The sequence below is a fragment of the Taudactylus pleione genome, unplaced genomic scaffold (assembly GCF_031769625.1).
Source record: "Taudactylus pleione unplaced genomic scaffold, aTauple2 ptg002965c, whole genome shotgun sequence".
Classification (NCBI taxonomy): domain Eukaryota; kingdom Metazoa; phylum Chordata; class Amphibia; order Anura; family Myobatrachidae; genus Taudactylus; species Taudactylus pleione.
Window position 1 is genome coordinate 63,886 of NW_028287330.1, and position 8,612 is coordinate 72,497.

The window sequence follows — 8,612 nt, forward strand, 5'->3', positions numbered from 1 at the left end:
CCATATAGATCATTCTAAGGCCCCCATTTACTAACGAGTTTTATCACCAAAACGAGTGATAAATTTCACTAACAGTTGACAGTTGGGAGCTGATTGGCTGGATCCCCATTTATCATACACAGTGAAATGTATCACTCGTTTTGGTGATAAAACTTGTTAGTAAATGGGGGCCTAAATTTGCTAAGGAGTAAAGTTGAATTGCTGTAATACAAATGACACTGACTCAGTGCTGCGCTAACAATTACATGGAATATTTAATTAGTATGCCATGTGCCACTATTAGCAACAGCATACCTCCCAACATGACCCTCTCCAGGAGGGACACAATGCTCTGGTCCTGGACTTCCCTGCTAATTTATGATTGGTGGAGGCTCCAGAGGTGGGGCTGCAGCACAGTCCAAAATTCAAATAGGGGAGTCACACCAACTGCCAGTGAGTCCCAGCCAGTGATGTTGGGCAGTGTGTGAAATCACAGTTGGTGAGGCTCCCCTATTTGAATTTTGAACTGTGCTGCAGACCCTCCTCTTACCAGGGAAGTCCAGGACCAGAGCATTGTCTCCCTCCTGGAGAGGGTCATGTTGGGAAGTATGCAACAGTGTATAATATTTGGAAGTGGGTGCAGGTGTGTGCCACCAGCGATTACCTGCAATTAGGGTTCCAAGCGCCGATGGGGAAATGAGGGGCGCAGGGAAGCCATAGTCTTTACATGTATGACAATAATTATAGGGGTGTCATTTATTACATGGTTGCTACATTTATTCTACATATAAACATTATGTACAACAGTTATAGAGGTGCCCAATACATATGTAATCTGGTAATATAACAATGATAGTTGTGTGCAGGGTGCTGAGGCAGCAGCCCTGTAGTGTCTGTGATGTCACCTCCATTGTAGTGTCTGTGATGACACCTCCATTGTAGTGTCTGTGATGTCACCTCCATTGACACATTACCTCATGTCTACTTGGATATCTCTCAGAGAGAGTAGTGGCTTTGCTGTGTGTGGAGTGGATTTTTTATTAGTGATCTTAGTATTAGTGTAGTTATTAGTGTTAAGTATTTTATTTTGACTTACATTTAGGATTAGTTGCTATAGTTTTAGTGTAGTTATTAGTGTTAAGTATTTTATTTTGACTTATATTTAGGATTAGTATTATAGTTAGGATTAGGGTTATATTATCATTAGGAATAGTAGTATTAGATTAGTATTATATTATTATTAGGATTAGTATATTAGGACAGGGACCCACCACCACTGCTCTGCCAGAGGATGAGGAGGATATTCTCAGCCCTTTGCGGCAGCATAACCGCCAGATTGGCCTTTCATCCCCCGAAGCCTACGTACACTCTGCGGGAGATTGAGGCCCCTCCATCCCAAGACCTGGCACAGGATGAGCAGGTGGACCCCACAGTTTGCCTACCTCCCCTATGCAGCCTGCACCTGTCAAAGAAGGCTAACTGGCAGTACTCAAAAGCGGGAGCTGGAGCTGCACCACCAAGCGGGGAAACAGCCTGGGCTGCATGTATGTCCGCTGTGCCCCTGGGAGCCGGTACACGCTGCTCTTTTCTCACGTCAATGCCGCTGACCTAGGCCAGATGTGCAGCCGCTACATTGCCCTGGGCTCCAGCATAAAATGCAACATTTTCTCGTATGACTATTCTGGCTATGGTGTAAGCAGTGGCAAGCCGAGTGAGAAGAACATGTATGCGGACATAGAGGCTGCCTGGCACGCCCTGAGGACCCGGTATGTATAGATGGGGTATATGGGTCTCCTCCAGCCCTCACACTGCCTCTGCCTGATGCACTGCGAGTGTTGTATGGGTGAGCAGTATGTATGCGGGGGATATGCTACACTAGAGGCACATGTGTATAGTTACTAGGGGTGTGCACCGGCCACTTTTCGTGTTTTGGATCTGGATCTTTCTTCGTGTTTTGGATCTGGATTGGTTTTGAAAAAAAATCACCCTTCCGTGTTTTGGGTTCTGGGTTTGGGGTTTTGTGTTGTGGATCTGTATTTAAAAAAAAAAGAGCATAAAAACAGCTAAAATCACAGAATTTGTGGGTTTTTCTGCTCCTATGCTATTATTAACCTCAATAACCTTCATTTCCACTCATTTCCAGTCTATTCTGAACACCTCACAATATTGTTTTTAGTCCAAAAGGTTGCACCGAGGTAGCTGGATGACTATGCTAAGCGATACGAGTGGGCGGCACAAACACGTGGCCCATCTAGGAGTGATACTGCAGTGGCAGACAGGATGGCAGTTTGAAAAACTAGGCCCCAAACAGTACATACTGCAAAGAAAAAAAAGAGGCGCAAAATGGAATTGTCCTTGGGCCCTCCCACCCACCTTTATGTTGTATAAATAGGACATGCACACTTTAACAAACCAATCATTTCAGTGCCAGGGTCTGCCACAGGACTGTGGCTGAAATGATTGGTTCATTTGGGCCCCCACAAAACAAGCTGGCAATTAATGTGTCCCTGCACAAACTGGCTCTACGGAGGCAAGATGTCGTCCTCATCCTCCTCATCCACCGATTCCTTGGATAAAACAGGAAAAAGGGATTTAGGTGTCCCTGGACTGCTTACGGTCTTAGCCAAAGTTTCTGAACTTGACAGGAACTTTTTATGAACGCGCTGCAGGTGCCGTATAAGGGAGGATGTTCCTAGGTGGTTAACGTCCCTACCCCTACTTATTTCACCTTTACATATGGTACATATGGCAAGACAGTTGTTGTCCGGATTTGGATAGAAATATTGCCAGACCAAAGAGGTGGAATGTTTGGTCTTCTGCCCAGGCATGACCGTGATGGGCTTTTTCATCCCACGGACAACAACTGTCTCCCCCGGAGCCTGATTTAAACAAACCACATCACCATCAGAATCCTCCTCGCCAACTTCCTCCTCAGCCCCAGCTACACCAGTATCCTCATCCTGTTGTACTTCAACAGTGACATCTTCAATTTGCATATCAGCAAGTGGACTGTGTGTGCTCCTTTCAGCACTTGCAGGGGGCGTGCAAATGGTGGAAAGAGCCACCTCTTCCCGTCCAGTGCTGGGAAGGTCAGGCATCGCAACCACCACCACACTTGGACTCTCCTTGGGGATTTGTGATATCTTCTTAGAACGCACAGTTCTTCGCTGTGCTTTTGCCAGCTTAACTCGTTTGATTTTTTTAGCGGGAGGAGGGCTTCCATCGTCATGTGAAGCTGAACCACTAGTCATGAACATAGGGAAAGACCTTAGCCGTTCCTTGCCACTCCGGGTCGTAAATGGCATATTGGCAAGTTTACGTTTCTCTTCAGATGATTTAAATGTTTTTTTCAAGGTCATTTTCCTGAACTTTGTCATTTGGGATTGTATGTGCCCTGTACTATGGCATCGGCCTTGGCAGACGACGTTGATGGCATGTTATCGTCTATGTCATGACTAGTGGCAGCAGCTTCAGCACTAGGAGGAAGTGATTCTTGATCTTTCCCTATTTTATTTTTATCGGAGAAAGTTTGGTCCTCCATTTTTGTTATATTGATATACGTGCGGCTAAGGCGCACACAAACACAGAAAATAATTTTTTATTTTTGTTGGAGACTAGTGCACTTTGTGGGTTACACCACCCTTTAAGAAATGAGCCAGCCGGCTCTTTACTTATGGGACACAGGCACACGTTTGGAGCTGCTCCTTTGTTGATGCACGTGCAGCCACAGTGCACACAATTCACAAACACAGAAATTTTTTTTTTATTTTGTTTGGAGTGCCCTTTGGGGGTTACAGCACCCTTTAACGGACAAGCCAGCCGGCCTTTTACTTTTGGGACACAGGCGCACGCTTGGCGCTGCTTCTTTGTTGATGCACGTGCAGCCACAGTGCACACAATTCACAAACACAGAAAAAAATGTTTTATTTTGTTTGGAGTGCCCTTTTGGGGTTACAGCACCCTTTAGCGGTCAATCCAGCCGGCCCTTTATTTATGGGACACAGGCGCACGCTTGGCACTACTTTGTTGATGCACGTGCGGCTACTGCGCACACAATTCACAAACACAGAAATATATATTTTTTTGGTTGGAGTGTACTTTGGGGGTTACAGCACCCTTTAACGGATAAGCCAGCCGGCCCTTTACTAATGGGACACAGGCGCACGCTTGGCGCTGCTCCTTTGTTGATGCACGTGCAGCCACAGTGCACACAATTCACAAACACAGAAAAAATATTTTTTTTTTTAGCACTTGGGGGGAGCACCCCTGACGGACAGAGCACCCCCTGGACAACATTACAGCACCCCTTCAGGACTGGGACACTGCACAGGACTTTGGAGTGGACACAGCCCCTATGGACAACTGACTGCACAACACAGCCCAGCCAGCCCCTATGGACTTTGAAGTAGTGGACACAGCCCCTATGGACAACAACAGCAGCACAGCACAACACTACACTGCACTGCACTACACTACACTACACTACACAGCCCAGCCAACCCTAACTCCTACCCTCCCTCTTCACTGTCCACAGCCGAGTGAAAAAATGGCGCCGACACGGGTACCTTATATAGGATCCAAAACCCGCGAGACCCGGAAGGCGGGATGATGACGTTTTGCCTCGATTTCAGATCCGAGTCAGGCGGGAAAAGTCGAGCCTGACTCGGATCGGCCTCGGATCGGGGGGGTTCGGATTTCAGAAATCTGAACCTGCTCACCCCTAATAGTTACTACATGGAGTGAGTGTATATGCTGTGTATTGTGTATTTATACATTCCACTTACACATAAAATACTTATATAAATGTAATTGGTGTATTGGGGGTTGCTTATATAGAGACAGTGGGTATATTATTGATGGCATTATAGTGTCTTAGCCAAAGGGTGTAACTACTATAGAAGCAGAGGGTGACATTTTCCTCTGCTCTTCTGCCTAATGTGAAGCGCTATATGTATTGTATTGTAAGAAAATGTTCCATCATTGGGCTCCCCCCTTCTATCTAGCATAGGCAATAAGCAGCCTCACAGCTTATGTAGAACTACACATCCCAGCATGCCCTGCCACAGTTTTGCTATTTGGCCATGCTGAAACTGTTGCAAGGCATGATGGGATTTGTAGTTCAACAACAACTGGAGGGCCGCTTATTGCCCACCCCTAATCTAGCAGCATGAAGGGGTTATGGCTCAAATCCCCAGGATGCCTGTATTTGGTCTGTGAGTGGGTTTTGTGCAGCCCTGGTACAAGGTAAATACAGTCACAATAGGAAATCTATTGCCAGTAACACAATGTGTACAGGCCTGGAACTATACCACAAAATGTACTTTGCTACTTTTCCTGACTATTGTGATAAGATGTTGAGTTCACTTAGGGTTTGACACCATTTATAGGGTCTTCAGACAAATACACAGTACTGGTTTCCTCAGTGAGCAGACATTTGTCATTATGTGAAAAATATGCCCAAAAGTAGCTGTGGCCGGGTTGTGGCTTCTGCCAAGCCCTGTATTACTGGGATGTTTTCCTCTCCTTGTCATATTATTTCACTAGTCATCAGTCTCACAATAATACTATAACTTCTTCCCACCTAATCCCAAGCAGACCCTGCCCCATTCTGTTTTCTGCCTCTGTATGTAAAACATGCTGCTGGCACCCAATGTTTGGGAGTTTTCCTCCCGATGTGAATGGACACACGCTGCCCCCAGCTCCTTAGATGTCCTTGCTTGCTGTAACTAGGTACATGTGTATTAAACTCCCCATCGCCTGATGAGTTTTCTCTCATAACAGTGCAGGGTAAATCATCAATCATAATCATAATGACAGAGACTTGTATAAGGGGAGAGGAAGGTCAGCTTTATTTGATTTCAAACTAATTAAACTATTTAAATGTATAACTGAATTAACTAATAAAAGAAGAAAGACAGACAAAGCATGGTGGCGCAGAAAGAACGGCCCCACAATGCAACATCACCAACTACATACTCACATCCATCTTCTAAATGGGAGGCGGGCAGCCAGCCCATTACCACGCCCAAGGTATCCACCTCCCACCCCAATGACACGACGTGAGGCCCACCTGGTTAGGTGGTTGCCGCTGACCCCAGTAGGGTAAAATCAGCCTAAGCCATGTATTGGAAGGGAGAGCGCCTAAAGCTCCAAAGACAGATGGCGACTGCTACCTTTCTTTCCCGCCAACAGTGGTTCCCAGCTAAGAACCGCACCGCCACCCTAATCTACAGCACCTTGACTTCTTCCAACTAACTCCTCAATAACTCCATTCCAATGCACCATCCATCCTTTAAAGAGGACATCACAGCCGACCAGAGAAATTTCTATAAAATGGCTGCCAAGCAGCTTACTCTGAAATAGCACTGACCCATCCTCTGCCAATCCTATAGGCTAACCAAACCTAACCCCACCCCACAACACTACCTCACTAAACAACTAGACCCTTCTTGTCCAGAGGCCGACACCCACAGGCTCGGGTGTGTAATGAACTCCTTGCATATGAAATGCACTTCGTCCTACAACCTATGTAGTCTTGTATTGTTCCACACATATACTGTGTATCACTGGCAGGTTCTTATTAGTGACCCATTCACTTATCTATTTCATATATAAAGCCTTTATATAGTAGTATCTTGTAAGGAACTACATTAGAAGTGATGCAATTAGATTGTTCTACATTATCTGCTTTATCTGTACAGATATGGAGTCCCTGCAGAAAATATTATCCTGTATGGGCAGAGTATTGGGACTGTAGCTGCAGTTGACCTGGCCACCCGCTACAAATGTGCAGCAGTAATATTACACTCCCCGCTCATGTCAGGGGTGCGAGTTGCCTTTCCCAACATACGGAGGACCTACTGTTGGGATCCCTTCCCCAGGTAAGACAATGCTGTGTGTTTATCCTAAGCTGTGGGTTACCTCTGGAGTATAGTATGTGCTGGAAACAAGCACTGCAGGGGGCAGCTCACGTATAACTGGATCAGCCATGAAGTATGCTTTGTCAGACAGATACCAGCTGTGTAGGCCCAATCTGTCTGTATGCATTGAAATATTTCTTGCCACTATCCAAGGATAAGTGCGACATCACATAGTAGTAATCAGGATTTCCATTCTAGTCCAGTGAGAAATTTGTTTTCCATTTACAGGATAATTCTCTAGCTAAAACCTCATCCCCAGAGCTTACTTTCTGGGGGCTGTCACCCTGTTTCTCCTGCCAGTCACCTAACACCCTGCATCTACCCCTCTCGCTGCTGCATGCTTTTATTGGTGAGCAATGTGCTGCCTGTCCATATCTTCCAACTGTCCCGCATCCATGGGACAGTCCCATTTTTCTGGGACTATCTTGCTGTCCTACCTGTGGGCTGCAGTGGGTGGGAAGTTGGGGAGAGCAGAAATCACTGCTCCAGGCAAGATGAGGTAGAATAGATGCTGTGCATATGCACATGGCATCTATGCACTAATGTAGGGAGATCCTGGGGGTTGCCAAGCATCTTGGAGAGTGCTGGGCACCCCCCCATAGTGACACCAGTGGGGGTGCAGCGAGGCTCTGCCCCATTTCATTGCAGTTCTTCCCCTTTACACAAAGCTCCGCCCCTTTTTGGATGCTTGCTCCTACGGCGCCCCAAATATCCTAAATAGATCGACTTAAAAGTTGGGAGGTATGTCTGTCTGAGGAAGAGACCTTTTGGCAGGAACAAGGAGAAGCCATCGATATCTGTGCACTTGCCTCACTGATGCTGCCCCATTGTATTATCAGACAGGCAGCACGTTGTCAGACAGCGGGAGCTGGCGTAGCAGCAACGGGCGCATTGAGGCAACTTTACACAACTTATACACTGGATCCCAGACAAGTAACCTCAGGGACTGGGTTTTATTCCCAATATACCATGGCTATTTATACATAGGAAATATTGCACTACTTTTATATTGTATACTGAAAACAAAATAAGGTATTGTGCATGACTTTGGCTTATTAGGCCAATAGATAGTACTTTCCTCTTTACCAACAGTACATTAATTGTCCCACATAAGTTCTGCCATAGTATGTGATCTTCTACATGAGCAGCTTTGAATGTTATATGATGTATTTTGGCAATTTTCCAGTCTATATATTTAGAGGTCCTATTACATGTTGTTTCTGTTGTATAATTCCTTTGTACCATGTCCTTTGCAGCATTGACAAAATCGCCAAGGTGACCTGTCCTGTGCTCATCATACACGGCACTGATGACGAGATTGTGGGCTTCTCCCATGGACTGGCACTCTACGAACGCTGCCCACAGGCTGTGCGGCCACTCTGGGTGGTAGGAGGAGGGCACAATGACTTAGAGGAATACGAACAATACCTAGAGAGACTCCAGCATTTTATCTCTGAGGAGCTGCCCAATATCTGAAGATCCCTCCGTCCTTCCCCAGTAATATCCAGCATCACAGGTACATGTGATTTCACTGATACACAACTGAGGGCTCTTACTGTAAGCCAGGGTTTCTCACCCCAGCCATCAAGTACCACCAGAGGGTCATGTTTTGTGGATTTCTTTAATCTTGCACAGGTGAGTTAATCTATTTTGCTGGGTCATTAATTATCCAACCTGCTTCCACCCAGAGAATTCCTTAAAACATGACCTGTT

General features: G+C 46.0%; 1 pseudogene; it reads left to right on the forward strand.

Moving 5' to 3' along the window:
• The first annotated feature begins 1,270 nt into the window (after positions 1-1,270).
• Positions 1,271-8,402, forward strand: LOC148431068 (alpha/beta hydrolase domain-containing protein 17C-like; annotated as a pseudogene).
• The last annotated feature ends 210 nt before the right edge of the window (positions 8,403-8,612 follow it).